We start from the raw sequence: 19,843 nt of genomic DNA on the forward strand, positions 1-19,843 counted from the left end.
TCCACTTGCCAAGCTACACTCTCATAGTAAGAAGCATGAGATTAACCAATGTTCCAGCCTCACTTCTGTTCTTTTAACTTTTGAGATATTTAATTAATGAGTAGTTATTAATTCGTAGAAACAACCCAGCAGCTGGTTTGGGATTTTAAAAGAGCATACTTATGCAATACATATATAACAGCATGTATATACACACACACACATACATACATACATATATACATATGTGTTTATACATGCATATGTGTAAATACACACATATATTCTAATTGTGACTTAAGTTGTGTTTAAAGATGTAGATTTATCAGCTATTTCCTTTGGATTTGACAATGAAAACATTCCCCAACTTGGGGAAGGTCGCCCCTGCTCTCTATAAATCACAGCTCAGAGAGATGGAGACTCTTATATTAGCAATAATTCACTGAAGTCACAACTGACCCACAGTTAATCAGTCTCCTACCTCCCGTGGTGGCCTGACCTGCTGGATTATTTTATCCACGTGTGTTCTGGAGAAGCTTTGGTTTGGCTCTCTCCCCGGTGCTGCCACCCCAAGGACTCAGGCATTACGTGAAACAGCTGCTCACAGACAAGGCAGCCATGAGAATCTGAACGTATTTTATCGAAGTATATCACTTGTCTCAAGTTTAAATAAAGAGAAAAGAATTAAAAAGATAATGATGTGTTTTATAATAGAAACACTATTTCTGTAAATAGAAATTTGTCCAACTGTTTTCCTTTGAACTATTAAAGTATAGATGGGGGTTTTCTGCAATTGCTGAGCGATGACTATGCTCTTGCTTTAACTCACAGCCTACATTAATACTTTGCTCCATGTACAGAATGCCTTAAAATCCACGACAGGTTTAGAAGTAAAAGAGCCTTCTGTGTTCTGAGCAAAACAACTTGAAAGAGGAACACTTTATTTCATAGTAAGGGGTCTGTGGCTTGATCTCACTGCATATTTAAATACCTTTGTGCTACCAAATATATATCATGGATTTATGAATTCACAGAGGAAATATGTTGGTGTAGAACTTTCTACTTGAACGGTAGGAACCACCAAGGCAGAGTGCCATTCGTATCATATCCGGGCACAGGCTATCGAGACAACACGACTGTTGACACTAACCTTGGCCAGGTGGCTGTAGGAGCGTTTCAAGATTATCAAAAACAAGGAAAATCTGAGAAACTGTCACTGCCTCCAGATGCCTAAGGAAACATAGTGGGTAAATATGTGGTATCCTAGATGGAAAACCAGAATAAAAAAGGGACATTAGGCAAAAACTAAGGAAATCTGAATATAGCATAGACTTTAGCTGGTAACAATGTGTCAACATTGGTCCATTAGTTGTGACAAATACTAAAGTGATCACACTAAATTAAGACATTAACAATGGAGGAAATGGGGTGTGGAGTACATGAAAACTCCCTTAACTTTTCTGTAATTCTAAAAGTATTCTAAAATCAAAAATTATTTTTAAAAAACCGAGGAACTAAAAAAATTAAAAATAATTCACCCCGAAACTTCAAAGAAGAGAGGTGCGAGACCTCACTTCTCCATAGTCAGTCTTCTTTGTGTTTTGGTCAGATAAGTTATAGAAGGAAGGTCTAAACATGGTCCCAGTTTGTAGCACTGAGGCCTTTTGGCCTTTTTTGAAATGGTTAGTCCTGTTGGATACAGTGCCTATGTCGTTGGGCATTATTAGTTACACACAGAAATGATCTGTGGAGAAGGAAGAATGTGGTGGCTTTCTGAAACTGTGATCTTGAGTAATTTAACATGATAATCACAATAAAAATGAAATTTCTCTCTTGACCCCCCCTTTTTATAGGACTGTGTGACAAGACTTACTTGTCGGTGCAAGAAGAGCAACAGCTGAGGAATTCTCCTCTCGGTGACAGATGACACGCTCTGTGCCCAGATCTTCCAAGTAAGTGTTCGCACGCTTAACTGTACTATGTGCTGTATGAGTTTTTTTAGATGCTCACCAGGGCACACGGGAATGGTAGAGGAGGGGAAAACTCATTGCTAAACGTGGCTCATCATATTCTATCTTCTAATCCCTTTGTGGTTTTCTTTTTTACCACATGGTCAAGATTCACCATACATTTATCTGTTTCTTGTATGACAATGTAAGTTTTTAGGTTCTTTTTGGCTAAGATAAAATGCTTGTTTTCTATTTAGAAATGTTGGGCTTGGGCATGGAAGAAACCAGTATTCCCCCATCGTTTCCCTGGTCCTTATGACAGATAACATGCTTAACCACTGACCAGGCAACCACGGGGATTTAGTTACTCCACACACATTGACCACCTAGTATCTGCAGGGCCCTGTTATAACAGGCGTTAGGGTTACTTAGTGAACAAGATGGACATGGTTCCTGTTCTCTTGGAATTCTGTTGAAGATTGAGGGCTGTGAAAGATAACAATTTACTAGATGAAATGATTGCAAATTGTCACAAGGAATACAAGGAAAACAAAGTGAGTGTCATGAAAATAATTACGTGAGGTGGAGTGGACACCCTCTTTATGTAGGAATCCCCAAGATGCTGCCATTTCAGCCTAGAAGGAGATCCTTTTCTGGTACTTGGTTTATACTTTTAGATTTCCTGATAAACTAACTTAGAGCAGAGGAAGTAATGACACCATATAATTAGCAATTTATAAAACGGAACTATTTACAACATGAGTTCAAAATGTAAAATGCATGTACCCTTCAATTCAGCAATTCCAGTTCTTCATAATTAGTGGTGATTTGTGGAGATTATTAAATACCCATGCCTGGGATCCACTCCCAGAGATTCTGTTAACTGGTTTGGTGGGGGGAGAAGAGGGGAGCATGGGCAGTAAGTACTTTTAAAATTTCCCCAGATGATTCTAATGTGAAGCCAGATTTGAGAAACACTAACCATAGAGAAAGACTCACTCCTAGGGACCAGGAGCCAGTACAATGATATTACTACAGCACTGTTTCTAATAGGAAAAAGATCACAACATCAATGCCTATCAATAAAACGTCAGTGAAAGTGACATGGTACATGTTTTTTCTATATAATTCTATGGAATAATGAGGTAGGTCAATATATACTGATTTGGAAAGATCTCTAAGACATGAAAACAGCAAGTTGCAGAATATGATGTATAGTCTGATACCACATATGTAAATATACCCACACAAATCTGTGTAATTCTTTATGCACATATGAATGCACGTCTGGGTTGGCTACTGTTCAGATAGGTAAGAAAGGAGCTATCGGAACTTCAGAAAGATTCAAGCCGAGTGTAGATTCAAGGACAGTAGGAGAAGATTAGGAAGACTACTTCCCATTATCCCTCAGAAAATGAAGCATGATATCAAGATTTAGGATACGAATTTGAAAGATGATGTCACTGCACTTCCCAAAATGTCCATGGCTGTGTGTGCTGCAGTGGAAAGGTGATGGGAGAAAGGGGCTGGGGACCTGGAAAGAGAGGCCACAGGGACTCACTTTGACCACTGCACTCATTGCTATGCTCTCCCTTTGATGCCACTGTCCCTTCCTCTCCCCTCCCTCAGTTCTGCCTGATCTGTGGATCTCTGGGATAGAAAGCCTCTGCATTTGCACACACACGCCCCCTACAAGGACACACAGTCTCATTGACAATGCACACCCCCTGCCCTTTCTTTGGCAACCAGGTATAGCCCTGGAGAATTAGATCATGCTAAGAGCTTCTGATTATTTATCAAAGGAGGTGAGTTTTGAATGCTTATAATTGTGATGTGAAAAATTTTTATGTATGTAGATTCACAGCTTCCCCCTTCACCTTTTGTCCTCGGATGGAAGAGAAAATCTTCTGAGTAGTTCCTGTGAGGAAAGCAATCAAAACAAAGACCCCCATCGCTCAAGGGTTACATTGGAAGGCAGGTGAGAACTTTCTGGAGTGTGCTATGGGGGACACCGAATGGGGGTGGGGGACCAAGACAGCTGGACAGGGAGGAGGTCTCTAGGGGTAGAAGGGAGAAAGGGAGAGACTTGGGAATTTTGCAGCACTAGAGAATGAGAGACGACAGGAAATTGTAATGAGTTGTAGTGAACAAAGTTCTTGGAGTTCTTTGATGTTTTAGAGAGAGAGAAGTGAACGAAATGTGGAAACTCCTGTTTGGGCTGGATTTCTTTAATTGTGATGACACAGTGTTACGGCTGATGCATATTAGATGCTCAAAGTTTATGATGAATAGATAACTTTGGATAATAACATGTAACTGCATCAATTAAACGAATTCTATTTGAAACCACAAGGAAAAGCAAGATGATTTTTAAAAAGTCAATTTAAAAAATAAGTGTGTCAATTAGCAAGTGAATAAGTGACAACAAGATTTATTAGAATTTTCGGATTCCTGTTTTAACCAGGGCCGTGAGCTAACTTGGTATTCTTATTTCTCAGGTGTAGGGTCTCTCCATAAGCCACAGACAGAGTATAGATTTATTCTGTGCTCCTATTTTGGTGATAGTGCAATATACAGCGCCTGTTGTAATATTGCCGATTAACTGAGCCAGGTTTAGAACAACCTGTTTTTGTTGATGAACTACTCACTTTAGACATGGAATGGGTAAAAAAGATATTATTTATGATTTTGAAAAAATTATATTAATGCAAATGTGTAGTGGAGTTCCCTAGTGTCTACTTACTGAGTGCCATGCATTTAGCACACGCAACACTTTGTACAGAGTACTGAAAAAAGATCAGAAAGACAATCAAATTAGGTTAAAAAAAAAGCCTTTTGGGTCTCAGGGAATTTTATTCAACAAACATTTATTAAGTACCTACTGTGTCCCACGCACTGTGCTGGATGCTGCAGATACAGTTGTGAGTAAAAACCTGAGCTAACAATCTGGTGAGGGACAGAAACACTGGTGAGTGATCACCCAAATAAACATCAAGGTATAACTGAGATGAGTGTTTGAAAGAGGCTATAAATGTGGCTATGAGAACGTGGAGTTGGAAAAGCTTGTGGGCATCAGCGAGGTCCTCCCTGGGGAAAGGGCGATTGGGTTGAGAACAGGAAGAGAGGAGGTAACAGGTGAGGGGGACGAGGCTTCCAGGCAAAGGGAGGAGTCGTGCACAAGCCCTCTTAACAGGGCTGCCATAGAAATGAAGCCAACTGACATAGAAGAAACACTGAAGCAAGTTAGAAGAAAATCAAATGAGAGTAAAATGGAAAAATAGATTAAAGGTGGCTGCTTAATTGTCTTTCTTTTCTGGCAAGTCAAAAGATATTTGAAATTTAAAAATTTGCCTTCTCAGTTGAGTCTGTATCTGCAAAGCAACTGAGGAATGCCATGGATTCAGCAGACTGTAACAAAAGGTAAGCGATAGCAAACAAAAAAAGTCTTGAGAACGCAAAATGTGTAAAGGGTTTTAGCGATCTTTCCTCTTGTGAGGAAGGGGGGAGACAGATCATGTTATTCTCACTTCATAGTGAAAACTTCAAATAAGAGGGACATTGGCCTCGTAAGCACCAGAAACTCAACATGCATTTCTTGCCTCCTACCAATCATTTTGCCCAAGTAATTGAGTTGATGTGTGTTCCTTGCAGGTGCAGTTTCTCAACATCATAGATATTTATTTTGTATTTCCCCAAATATTGGGATCATTAAAGGTGTTTAGTAAAGTTCTGTTGAATTAGAATGGAATGTGCTGTCATAAATCCCTTATGCATTCCTGAAGAAAAGGATTGTTGGTTCATTCAGTATAGAGTGGACAATAATTGTGAAAATTTGAAGTTCTTCATAGGAAATGTCTTTTTCATTTGTGAGAATCACTTTCTTGGTATAATGAAGCACTATATTAGGTTTAAAAGTTTGTATCACTTCCCTTGGATATATCTTTTTAGGTAAAATAAGAATGAACTTGGATGTGTGAAGAATTAACGTGTGTGTGTAAACAGCAAGATGTTAATAGTTATTTCTGAGTGGCAAAATTATGAGTGAATTTCCTTTTGCTTATCTATATTTCCTATTTTTCTTCTGTGATTGTGGTTTGCTTACACAATAAATAAATAAATAACAAAATAATTTTAAAAGCCAACAATATGGATTAGATATAAGTACAATATGCAGAGTTCATGTAAAAGGCCACTTGTTAAACTTTCACTTAAAGTTCAGGACTTTTTTCCCGTACGCATACATAGCTCAGTTCATGTCTGTGTGATAACTACATGAAAACTTGCCAATGACAGGCACTTAAATAAAAGTGGCCTGCACATAATTCCATGCACCAACAGCTACTTCTCTAGATTTTAGCCCTTAGTTGACATATCCACTTTGCCCAATAATCTGCTTACCAAAGCTCTTCTATCACCTGCAATTTATTTCCTTGTCTGAGCTTTGTCTATAAATTATAGTCCACATTTGGTGGATGAGATCTATATGGAAATCACATCATCCTATTGACTTTTCCCACTTAATAAATTGAATAAAAAGTAGTGTTCATGGTTCTGAATCTCTGAAGCCCTAACAAGTAGCATTTAGTAAACCACACATTATTTTAATCACAATTGGCCCCATCAGGAATCACACTGTATTTGTGATTTATTCAGATAATCATTACATAGTTCATAAATCCTAACCTCAAACTTAAAACAAGAGGTGAATAGTTGAATTATTCCTCTATTGTAAGATTGACTAGGGAGATCTGGCTTACTTCTAACTAATTATTCAACCACTGACAACTATTTTAGCTTCAGAGAGGCTTAAATACAAAATGAGAGGAATAAGTGGGGTAAGATTCAACATCTCTTTTTACTGCAAAGTTCTATGGTTTTTGATTTTTGAACAGCACCGTTATTATTAATGGCCATCTATTGAGGGTTCAGGTATATTAGCTCCATGAATCCTCACAACAGCTCTGAGGTAGGTATATAATTTTCACTTTGCAGATCAAAAAGTCAGAAAGGTAAAGTAATGTGCTAGTTACACACAGGAAAAGTGTCAAAAACAGAAATAGAGCCTGGTTTTGATGCAGTCTACACCTAAGCTCTTAACTACGGCTTCCTATTGGCTGAGGGAAGGATAAGTACCTGAGAAAAACTGTGTGGATTGTGTCTCAGCTCTTCAGTTATGGTAGAATTCAATCTTGGCTTGTAAAAAATGATCCATTCAAAAGTTATGTTTCAGAAGAAGAAGGGCTGAAAAACAGAAAGGAACTACTAAGACGCTAGCGATGCTGAGGGCAGAGAGACCTTGCGAGGCCTGGGAACCACAAAGTGGAAAAGAGAGCACAATAGTGATAGGCTCACCCTCCTGGCATTTACTAACCAGAGAAAACTTATGCGTATGATCATTCATTAAAAGAATCATTACCTATAGAACTTGAAAGATGAACGAAAGCCAACCAAGCTGGATTTGATCTGGTCCACAACTGCCTCCTCAGGGGTCCCCTCACTACTCCTTTCCCTTCCAGAGCATGCTGCAGTCACACTGACCTTCCCAACTCAGGGCCTGCCACTGCTGCCTCCTTTGCCTGGAGCACCTTCCACACGTCTTTTCGTGGCTGCCTCCTAAGATCATTCAGATTTTAGTCCAAGGTCTTCAGAAAGACCTTCCCCAATCATGCTATCTTAAGCAGCTGCTATCTTGATCATTCCTTAGGCCAGCATTAGGTTTTATTTTCCTCATAGCCTTTATAAGTTTTATATCTTTAATTTGTTTTCTAATGTATTTAGGAAGTGAGCTCTATGATCTCAAGGACTCATACATCTGGTCCTACACTGAATCTCAAGCTCCCATCTCATAATAAGCTCAAAGCAAGTATTCCTTGGACGGGTCAACGAATGAAAGAATGCTATGGCTTTTGGTGCTGGCCGATTATAATTGTGACCCAAGACAGTTTGGCGCACCAAAATTCGAGAACTAGGAAAAACTTGGATGGCTAGATGAGAAGAACGGCAATGAGAAGAGAATTGCCTATTAGAAGCCATTCCGTAAAGATTAAGGCTTTGGCATTATTTAGTCAAAGGAAGGAAAAATGGTGGCTTAAAAGCAATTTAATTACATAAAGTGTCACTATTAAGAAAATAGTCATCAGTTGTTCTTAATATAAGACTAACGGGGATGAATGAAGAGATTTCCAGTTAAAAATAATTAACTTACCAGCTGGGGATCGTGAGGTACTGCGGAAGGCTTCTGAAATGCTCCCTCTTAAGAACATGTACAAGCTCGCTAAAGGACCAGGAAGGGATAATAAGATGACTGATTTTTGGGGATATTTATACTCCTTTCATCACTAAGTTTTTAATCTGTATTATTTCTTTAACACTCAATAAATCCCATCCCTGCGTAAGTAGGAGACTGGTATTATTTTTCTGCTTTTGCTCTTAGAGTTACCTTGTTAGAGGTCATGCCACATCCTGGGCAAGCTGGGGCCAGAGCTTAGGAATCCTGTCTTCTGAGGGAGATGGTGAGCCACGTGGAAACGGAGTCAGCGTGATTCTGTACATGGTTAGCATGCTGCTTCCCTTGGCGGTGGGGGTGTAAGGTTTCTCAAGGAAGGACATTTATAGTGATTAAAATTGCTCAGAGCTTGCTTCATTGTGTAATTCTGATACCGTAGTATGTGATTCTGGCAAGAGTGGAAGATGAAGGGGACAGGAAATCCCAGACGGGGGCACAGAAGGGCGCGCAGTCTGGATGCTTCCGCAAGAAGAGGGGCTGAGGTGGAGGAGGACGCTCACCTGCTGGTGCGACTTCTGCTCAGGAGCGCCTCTGGTGACCTTCGGAGAAGGCCCCGAAAGACAATGACCGTATGGCAGCCCACTGTCATCCTACAGTACTTAGTGTAGCTCCAAAAAAATCCTGCGGAAGGGTCTTTTGGGAGTTGATACTTTTCTGGGAAATAAAGTGCAAAATGTCTTCCAGGGCAAAAATGTTAAGAAGAAATTCTAAATATGTGTATATCTTAAAAGCCAGTAATTCCACTCCTAGGTATATGCCCTACAAAAACATCTACACATGTGCATAAAGATGTATGTAAACATTCTTAGCAACATTATTCATAATAGGACAAAACTGGAAACAACTCAAATGTCCATCCACACTAGAAAGGACGAGTAAAGTACGATGCATTCATCTGATGATATATTACACAGAGATAAGAATGAACAGACCACAGGTACATAGTTCTATGCAGATCAATCTCACATCGTCGTGTTGAGTTAAAGAACTCAGGTGAAAAAATATCTACTGTATGATGTTACTCAAATAAAGTTCAAAACCAAGTGACACTAACTGGTGGCATTTGAAGGCAGATGGTGGTTAGCTCTGCGAGAAGGGTGGGCTAGTGATGGAGAGCGAAGGGGTTACGTGGATCTATTCCCTTTGTGATAACTCATCAAGCTGTGCGCTTAAGGTTTTTGCGCTTTTCTGAATGTATGTTATACTTTAATAAAAAGTTCAATAAGGAAAAGAAGTAATACCACCCTCCAAAGTAAAATGGATAACACTGGATGAAATCATAGGGACAGAGGGACCCTATTTTCAAGCCTGTTTTAGGGGCTTCAGACATGAGTGTGGCTCTCCCCATTCTGAGGATGGCAGCAACTGCAGGGACAGGAATAGCCCATGGCTGACGGTGCATTTGTTTCTTCTTGTCCTGGTCAAGGTTTTCTAATTTGGGCCCAGGAGAGGATCCGTGTCTCCGGGAGGCCACACTGTGGCACGTTAGGCATTCTCTAGGGACAGCAGCCTCAGTGGGAGTGTTTGGAGGAGTTTAGAGGAGAGGACAGCACAAAGGGCATGCTTGTCCTGCTGTAAACCAGCATCAGGATTAAAAAATGCAAGACACCTGTTCCTCAGTAATTATAAATTTCAACGTACGATTTCCAGCTTTTTAATTGCGTGACACATTCTTTTACATCAAAAGAGTGTGAGCTTTTCTTATCTGGAGGAAGATGGGACCATTACAGCTGGGAATAAGGCAAAATGGACTTGCCATGGCCCTTTCCTTAGCTTGTAATGAACTATTTGTAGTCAAGACCAAGCACAGAGATTGATTCTCATCAAGTGGGATTCTTTACAGAGTGAAAACATTGTCTGCCCTGGAGGTGAGCCCCATGGGACCGTTCCTGCCGTGCTCTTTCAAATGAACAGGTTAAATCCCTCATAAGATGCTTCTTCTGACACTTTGCGTTGTATATATTAAAATACCCTGGTGTCCTTGTGGTGGTTAGAATCCTTGCAGCTTCCACGCACATAGCCTGTGTACCAGTTGGCAGGGTGATTTTTTTTCCCTCCCCTGAATGTGTAGAGGAAGAACCAGATTGCTGTTTGTTGAAATAGACTGTATATCTCCCAAGTCCCATTTCAATAATCTAATGGCAAGAATGAATTTGGGATTGGAAAGGGCATTACGACGCGGCTAAGTAAATAGCATGAGGTCCCTCAACACCTGGCTAGCCAGCAATGTTACAGTGTGACTTCAAGGCTTTACATTTCACACTCTCTTTCTTCAGCAAACAGAGTCGGAAAGGTCTTACACAGAAACAGAATTTTAAGTCTGAACTTTCAGGAAACTTGGTCTTCGAACTCTAAAGCTGTCACATAATCCCCTGAGAAGCGCCAAAAACTTTCCAACTAAAACTTTTTATGTCTCTAATAATTGTTAAATCCAATATGCCTTAGGTTTTCCCTCAGATTTTGTCTTTTGAGATGTATACATATTCTTGTACGTTTCTCCAGCTTTAAGACTGGACTCTGCCATTGTAGGTGCAGAGACCATTGACAGGGCTGTGCATCGATATTGTAGGTCCAGAAATGCAAGATGTCCTGGCAAAGGGAGGAGGACCTCTGCGTGGGGCTTGGAAGAGTGAGGAGTCAGCAGGTTCTCAGTGTTCAGGTTTGGTGTGTGGTTTGATCCCATTTCTTCTCTCAAATTATATGTCTTTCGGTGTGAAGGAGAGGGCCCGTCTACAGGCATTGTGTGTGAGCAGAATTTTTATAGTCTGCCTTCTCATGATGATCTATTTTTCCTAGAATGTTGAAGAAAAATAGATAAGCTTCCATCTCCCCTCATGCTACTATCCTCCTCACACCTGGCTTGTCATTCTGGCTTCTTCAGTTCATTTGCTGTGTCTCTGTACCTCAGGACCTTTGGATATGCCATTCTTTCTCCCTGGCTTGCCCTCCCCACCTTTCTTTCAATGACTGTTTTTTCCTGTCCTTCAAGTCTTGGTTTAGATGTCATCTCCTCGGAAAGGCCTTGCCTACCACACTATCTAAAGTAGATTCTACTCCCCCCACTCATACTGCAGCACTCCTTTTGGTGGACTCACGGCATTTATAAGAATTTCATTATTTGTTTACTCGATTATTGTGCATCTCTGGTTATAAAGTAAATTCCATGAGGCAGCACTCATGGCTCTTGCGCATGTTTGTAGTCCTCTAACTCAGCACAGTTTCTGACATATGGTACACTCAATGAATATTTGTTGAATAAGAGAATAAAGAAACTCATTTTGGGTGACACTTTTTTTTTCCTTTTTACTATACTAGCTTTTCCCTGAGGCTGGTGTCTCAGATGTTTTTCTCTGTGGGAGACTGTTTTATTTATTTTTTAAATAAAAAAAATAAAGAGAAGCATTGTTACAGTTTTGGAGAAAGGGAGAAAGAATCACTCTCATTTTCTCTTTCCAGCCCTGTATTAGTTATCTATTGCTGCCTAACAAATTACCTAAAATTTAACAGCCCCACACAACAATAAACATTTGTTATTCCCCACAGTTGCTATGGATCAGAAACTCAGGACCAGCTTAAGTGAGTGGTTCTGGCTCAGAGGCCCTCTTGATGTTGTAATCAAGATGTCAGTTGGGGCTGTTGTCACCTGCAGACTTGACCAGGGCTGGAGGACCCACTTCCTGGGTGGTCCACATGCGGCTAGCTCGTAGGGGCTAGCTATTGATGGGAAGATTCAGTTCCTTGCCTTGTGGGTCTCCCTGGATGGCTGCTTGAGTGTCTTCACAAAACAGCAGCTGGCTTCCTCCAGAGAAAGTGATCCAAGAGAGCGAGCTGAAGCTGCAGTGTCCTTTATGACAGAGCCTCGGGAGTCACACGCCTGTATTTTCCATATGCCATATGTTACTCGTGTGTATTCAGTGTGGGAGGGGACTACGCAAGGGTGTGAATACCAGGAGGAGGTCGTGTTGGAGGCTGGCTTCCATAAATCCCAACGTGGTTGAGTCTTTTGGTTTCTAGGGTGTTTCATCCTGTTTCTCTCCCTCAGTCAGCCAATAGCAATGTCAATTCTCTTGTAAGGAGACGTCTCAGGACACAGAGACACCTTAGTAGAGATCTGCATGCAAGAAAACAGTATTGTTTGTGTTTATTCACATCAATTTCTGCATGCACAGACATCTCCCTTGGCCTACCACTGTGCCTGCATAAATAACAGACGCGTAGAAGGTTCTCCACAAATATAATTTTTTTGAATGAGAGAGTGAAGAAATAAACAAAGGGATGACGTTTTCTCCCTCATGAACCTGAGGGCTGGTTTTATGCTGTGACTTATATGCACAATTGCCCACCTTCAGAAATACACATCAATTTTAATCAAAAAGAATTAAACATGCTGTTAACTTTTAACTTTCATGGTCTGGGTAGATGCCCATCAGACCCCAGACCCATCCAGCACTAGCCAGAGATTCCTTCACTTTCACACATGGGCAGTTTTACTCCTTTCTTCTTCTCTGGCTTAAAAAAAAGTATTTGCATTTGGTGGAGTTTATTCCAACGATTAAATTTAATGCCTAAACAGAATGGGTATTTTTAATCCTGTGCCTACTTGCCTGAGTCAAAATTCATCACTAAAACTATTCTATAAATGTTATCCCTATGGACCCAACTACCATCATTAAATTCATGTTCTACTTATTTGTAAAATGCTTTTGGAATTTTAAAAATATCTACACTCCAATAATACCTACCCAAGTTATCTTTCCTTAAAAGGTTCAGAGACTGTAAGATCCAACTTTAGCAATGGAGCATCGAGTGACATTTTATACCAGAAGAATGCCATTCATTGTGATTCTCATTTAAGCGATGTGCTGGCTAAGCTTTGCTAGAGAATTCCTAGAGCGTTGCCAGAAAATTAAAATTAGGGACTCTCATCCAGTGCTTGTGGGAGTATACATTTATGGAATAACTACTTTGTAGATCAATTTAACAATATACAGTAGAATTGAAATTGTATGTGGTCCAGTAATTCCAGTCCTGGGTATATATATATTAGGAATATGCAACCATACGAGCACAAAAATGTGCACAGCAGCATCGTTATAGTGAAAAATTTGAAAACCATAAAAGGTAAAAACACAAATGGATGACAATACAAACTGTTAAAAATATGAAATATCGATGTAACTCATACGATGGAATATTCTACAGAAGCAAAAATGAATAAAACAGTACATATATCAATACAGACGAGTCTCACAGATATTACATTGAAAGATAAAAAGCAAATTGTATAAGCACACAGCGTTTGATTCCATTTTATAGCTTAACACATGCAAACCAATATTATATATTGTTTATGGCCTGAACAGACAGAATAAACAACAATATTAATGAAAATGACAAACCTCAAATTTAATACAGAAATTTTCTTTGTAGGAGGGAGGGAGGGAGGGAAAATGGGATCTGGGGTAGGTAGAGAGAGGGAATTTGTTGTAGTTTTAACGTTTTATTTCTTGTGTTTGACTTTAGGTGTATAGGTTTTTGTTTTATTTTTACTTTGCAGAATATTTCATAATTTAAAAAATTCAAATGAAGTGCTGACATCTTCTGAGAACTATAAACTTGGTCTTTTGATGGTGAGAATTGGGACAGAGCTATGACAATGCTCAGCATGTGTGCAAACAGCATTTGTGCTACATTTGTGCTGGAGTTCCTCTTTATATGAACTCCTGCTGTTTCCAACACTGACTGCACCTTTTATCCAGGTGACCGTTTTGTGTGAAATCAGATGTACTCCTTCCTCACTTTCATCTGTGAAAGTGAGTTGGTTTCATTAGGTCATTTTTGGCCCCATGTATTGTTTGGGTGTAATGTTTGATTTAGGTATAAAACTTTGGGTATTGAAAATGAAGACCCTGGGAAATACATCTAGGTTCATAAAAGGGAGAATTAGTCTCTTAAGAATTTCTAAACTGCTTCCCCCACATATTCTAAATAATCTTTTAGATATAAACATTTCACAAATATTTGCTCTTCTGCTCTTTCCATTTGCCTTTGTAGTGTTGCAAAAGAGTTCAGGAAAAGGAGGGGAGGAAGAGATGAAGGAAGGAGCATGCTGAGGGTGGCTAGCTTTATTTCTGTATATGATGTAGTTCCTACACTTTGATCACTAGGCAAGTGCTTAGAGATTTGCTGATTAAGTTTCTGTAAGTGCTTTGGAATTTCCCTCATGTTCTACCCTTGGTTGGAGAAATACAGGTCTTGACGCTTGGCATTGGCTATCTTGGAATGGCTGGACTGACTACTCTGAGTTCTAATAACTAGTTATGCAACATTTCAGTCAACAACAGACCTCATACATGTCAGTGGTCCCAAAAAGTTAGTGCCATATAGCCTATGTGTATAGTAGGCTATACCATCTAGGTTTGTGTAAGTGCATGCTATGATGTTTGCATAATGGCAAAATTGCCTAACAATGCATTTCTCTGAACATATCCCCATTATTAAGCAACACATGATTATATATCTAAATATCTATGATCTTTAGAAAAGACACCCTAGTGTTCACTGTGTGAAATTTCCAGCAACCAAGCTGTCAGAAATATAGCAAAAAATAAACAAACAAACCCACCAACAAACAAACAAAAACCTAGAGAATAAGGTAAAGCAAATCCCAGATGCAAGGACATAGTTGTCCCAAGTTTCGTTAAGCATTGGTTCTCACCCTTGGCCACGTACTGAAATCACGTGGGGAGTTGTAAAAAAATACTGTTGCCTGGTCTCACTCCCAGAGATTATGATTTACCTAGTATGGATGCAGCTGGGGCATCAGGGTTTTAAAGAACCTTCCAGGTGATTCCAAGGTACAGTAAAGTTTATGAACCACTGCATTAAATTGTTTAAAATTTTTTCTATATGAGAGGGCCTGAAAGTGCTATTCAAAACTTATTGACTCCTAATTCACATATAGTCCTAACCACTGTTGAATCACTTCATGCAGATTAAAAGCAACTAGTTAAAGGTTAATGCTATCCAGAGCAGGCCCGATGCAGACAGAAATGAGAGTTGGCAGCCAGAATGCAAGGAGGAGGAGTAATGTCCATTCTTCCCTCTGTGTGAGTAGGAGAAACCTATTAATAGTATTCCTGGGTGTTAAGCATCTGTGACATGCTCTCATGAGTACTTAGCAGTGCTTTGGACATAGTGAGCACTTAATACATATTCATTGAGTAGATGGACAAATAAAAGAAGGAAATGTTGAATAAGAGGAATCCTCAGTGAAAGACTCATGCTTGTGAGAACTAAAATCACCTAGCAATTCTATAACACTTCCCAAATAAAGAAGTTCAAAGCCCGGTATCTCTATTCTATTTATCCCCTGGGTTTTGTAGAATGGAACTATATCTTTGTAAGGTTGATTCTCCCTAATCCTGAACAGGAATGGAGATTTCTGCTCCTCTCAGTTCTGGTTTGCGTTCACCTATCATTCAGTTCCCTCCCAGGAAGCTAGAAAAGGGAAGATATTTCCTTACAGCTGTCCCAGCATCAAGAGGTTCCCAAAATAAAATTAAACAGTGAACATTCAAGGACATTTCAAGATGAGATACGCTTCTTTTTTACTTTCTCAGCAGTACTTTAAGTATTGAAAAGAACATTTGATGAAGATCGTTCTGGGGATATTGTTAATTTCCTTGCCAGCTCAGGGAGCATGTTCCATTTCCCACTGCCCCATGCTTGCACCTCTGCCCTCTGCCCCCAGCTGCTGTAAACTTGCTCACAGAAGCTGTGCTTTCGCTTTGAGATAGCAGTAAGGTCCCCTACATCACTTCTGGTAAAGGGGCTTCATCTCAGGATATTTACACCACTTCAGGTTGAATTAAGTTCTCTTTAACCTTCCCAAGGAAAGCAGGAAAATATGAAGTGCCTGCTCCCCTTCTCCCTTTGCTAAATCAATACTGCACTTGATGGCTTCCACTTGACTCATTATGTGCAATATTAGATAAATTTTTTTCAACTAACATTGAAGAAGATTGGACCAAAAAATGAAGTGCCTAACTATGTCAGACTAATGAAGACAGGGAAAAAGTCCAGGAAATAATTTTGGTTGACTATTTTTGTCTTGTCAAGAGATTTTCACATATTGAGGTATATGGGGTAACTATTCAGGTTCAGTCAAACTGATTCAGCTGGCACTAAAGGACCCTGACTTATGGCCCATCGAACATACATTGTACATCTGCTTTAACCATTAAAGTAGAGAATGCACTCTCTTCAGAATGCATACTTCCCCTCCTTTGCCCTACTGGTAATGCCTGTATTAGTCCCTTTCCCAACATCAAGGTCATGTTGACCTGTTAATTAGCAACTAAATGTCTCTTTGAAACTTTGAAAATGTATCCTGAGTGTGTTTTAATGCATGTTCTTTGTTCTAAAAAGATATAAGACTGTACTGAAAGCCACCCTTCTCCAGAATGCTTTCTTCTTTTCTGGAAAAGAGGTTTCTGGCTTATAATCTTCACTCTGGCTCAAGTAAAACTCACCTTATCTCTCTTATCTATAGAATGGTTATTGGTTGTTTTGCACCGACAGTCTTTTATATGAGTCCTAATGTCATGATACAAGTTTGCTATTTCCTTTAGGTCCCCAAAACAATAGAGAAGAAAGGCATGGGAAGTGGGTTTATTTTTACTTAAAAAAAATAGAACTACTGGAGATGGCCTGGTGGTGTAGCAGATAAATTTGTGTGCTCTGCTTTGGCGGCCCAGGGTTTGCTGGTTTGGATCCTAGGTGTGGACCTATGCACTGCTTATCAAGCCATGCTGTGGCAGGCATCCCACATATAAAGTAGAGGAAGATGAGCACAGATGTTAGCTCAGGGCCAATCTTACTCAGCAAAAAGAGGAGGATTGATGGCTAATCTTCCTCAAAAAAAAATTACTGCCACTCATTTATTTAAGGAACAGTCTTACTTTTTTATGTTAAATAAAAGTAAAATTTTTAATCTGAAAACAGTAATGGACAAAAGACTGAATGACATAACTCCTTGTGTTAATTAATTGATTTTTAAGAAGTTTTTTTTCTGTTTAGAAAACTAAAACTTGCTCATCAACATTTAAATACTGCAGAAGTCTATAATTTAGAAAAAGTAAATTTTCCATAATTCCATTCCTAGCAATAATAGGTTAGTATATATTTTTCAAGATTTTTTCTATACATAACCTAACATATATAATAATGTTACTGAACCCAGGTTCATTTTTCCCATTGTCTGGAAAGCCAAACACTGAGACAGCAAGATTGCAGCAGAGAGGGAGAGTTTAATTACACAGCATCCAAGTGAGGAAGCAAGAGAACAAGTCTCAAATCCACTGCCCAGAAACAGGTATTCAGGGATATTTATAGGGTGGGGGCAAGGCGGTCTGTAGTTTTTAGCCTCTTGATGTCAAAAAGTTGCTTATTGGACATCTGTTCATGAGTTGGCGGTCTCAACTGACCTGAAGTGGACAAGGAGTTCTAATTCCTGAAGAACAGCTCACACACCCATTAGCATGGTGACACAGGCTCCAGGGAGATGTTATCTATAGGGACTTGGTGGGAGTCAGATAGCATATTGCCTAAACAGCACAGTTAACACTGGGTGGGGAGACAACTAAAAGCTATAATCAGTAATTTCAAAAAGGAAAAAAAACCTTTAGTCCCTAGCTACTTAATCATCAATGTCTAACTGTTTGCCAGTTTCAATACCCCCTTTTGTTGTTTACCCCTCAATCTTGAGGGATATCCTGCTGATGAGGGGCAGAGGTTGTTTATCTCATTGAACCAGTCATTAGGAAGATGGTGATTCAGGTGGGCTCCTGAAGTTAGGCCTATATTATATAAGCAAGTAACCAGGTATTTAATAAGAAGTATTTCTAGAGAGACAAAAAGAAAAAGAAGGTTAATGGTGGGAGCAAATTATAAACCTTTCTGAGACCAGGCAGCGGCCAGTCAAAAATATTTCTAAGTGACAGAGTTGAAGCATCTTCTGCAGGTTGAAATGCCTCTGATGATGTCATCAGGTTTTCAGGTATCTTACACAGCAGCAGACATGAATCTCTCTTAAGTTAATATCAATTGTCTAGCTTCAGTTTGCAAGACGTCAGGAAAAAGGTCCGGTTCAGTTCTCAATGATTCCAAGTGAAAATGATGGAAAAAATTGAAAACGTTAGTTTGGAGATTTGAGACAGATATTTCAGGAGACTAGAAGAATTCAGTTAACAGATATAAAACAAAAACCTCAAAGACAATTATTAACAGAATTAGAACCTAATATCCATGAATGTGCACTATAGTTTCTATTGAAACATAATTTTTCTCTCTAAAATCACCCTCTAAAATAATAAAAGATAACCAAATTAAGACTAACTGGTTTGCAAAATAAATTTAGTTTCAGTGATCTTGGCCCAATTATTTACATAAGAAGAGCAAGAATAGCCATTGATCATACAGACTCTTTTAAATCTGCTTTCCTGGAACTTTTTGTAAGGAATCCAGATTGAACTTTAAAGGACTCTCAAGGACAGAAAAGCCAAGCCAAGGATTCATGATCAGGCTTCACCTGTGCTACCTGAGATTTGGAGGAATTCCTCTCTTCTCTTGAGGTTCCCCAAAATATTGAGGTTCCTTGCACCTGCCAGATAAGTGACCTTCCTTACTTACCCAGTATGGTTTCTGGGAACCCTTTAAACAAGGTACCATGCCAATATTTCCAGAAAGTCAACATTTGTTTCTCAAAAGCTGTCTTGTCATATCTGAGTTTGTATGTTTCTCTCAAATATTATGTTCCAGTCAAAGCCTTGCTAATATAACCAATGTTTCCAATTGTGTCCTGTTATAAGGAGAACAGATTCTTATTATACTTACGCAAATAACTATATTGCCATAAAACAACACTCACTCAGTAAGAGTTTCCACATTCTGGAGGGATCAGGTAGAGAGACAAAAAGTTTCAACTCTGCTTACGAAGGTATAATTTTACTCAAATTGCTATAAGTCATAGTTAGCTTAAGGAAAAGAGAAAAAGATTTCCTTAAATCTGAAAAGAACCAAAACATTAGGAAAAATCAACAATCTTTCAAACAAAAGTTCAAAAAGTCTTAAAAATTATAATCATCCTCATCAGTTCATTCAGTCCTGTGTAATAGATTCTTGATTCTAATTTTCTGTTAGCAGTTTCATGAAGTCATCAGTTTCTCCATTAGAGTTCTGTAATTTCTTACCCAGTTCAGTTTTATAATCTGAAAGTTTACCAGAAACCTGTATTCTAGAATAAATGTCAGAATCCCTTCCGTGAATCTCTCTGAAGATGAAACATATTTGCAAAAGCATCAGAGTAAAACAGCAACTATCTGCAAATGACAAAAGATTCTAAAAGATAATTGACAAAGAAACTAGGCTATTTCTGTGACATACAACACTTCAAGACATTAACTAGAATTATGGCTGACAACCAGGACAGATCAGAATTTTAGGAAAGTTATATAATTTTTAAAACATTTATATCAATAACATTTACTCACATAATATCACCTAAGAAAGTTTATCATCACTTATTTGACAATGCTTCCCATGTAACTTATCACGCCAAATAAGCCTA

At 39.1% G+C, this 19,843-nt stretch overlaps 2 long non-coding RNA genes across 4 annotated transcripts in view; one reads left to right on the forward strand and one right to left on the reverse strand.

Annotated features, from left to right (window-relative positions):
* LOC111773820 (uncharacterized) overlaps positions 1–19,843 on the forward strand; it is a 50,542-nt gene that overhangs the window by 3,298 nt on the left and 27,401 nt on the right. For all 3 annotated transcript variants that reach the window (XR_011439832.1, XR_011439831.1, XR_011439830.1), the window contains exons 3-5: positions 1,833–1,931; positions 3,785–3,906; positions 5,288–5,348. This is a non-coding gene — a long non-coding RNA (uncharacterized lncRNA). The remainder of the gene's footprint in view (positions 1–1,832; positions 1,932–3,784; positions 3,907–5,287; positions 5,349–19,843) is intronic.
* Positions 1,127–8,260, reverse strand: LOC106783232 (uncharacterized). The gene is made up of 3 exons (XR_002808440.2): positions 8,134–8,260; positions 7,062–7,169; positions 1,127–1,242 (listed from the first exon to the last, which is right to left on the reverse strand). It is a non-coding gene; the product is annotated as an uncharacterized lncRNA (long non-coding RNA).

Source organism: Equus caballus, chromosome 6 (assembly GCF_041296265.1).
Source record: "Equus caballus isolate H_3958 breed thoroughbred chromosome 6, TB-T2T, whole genome shotgun sequence".
NCBI classification, from domain to species: domain Eukaryota; kingdom Metazoa; phylum Chordata; class Mammalia; order Perissodactyla; family Equidae; genus Equus; species Equus caballus.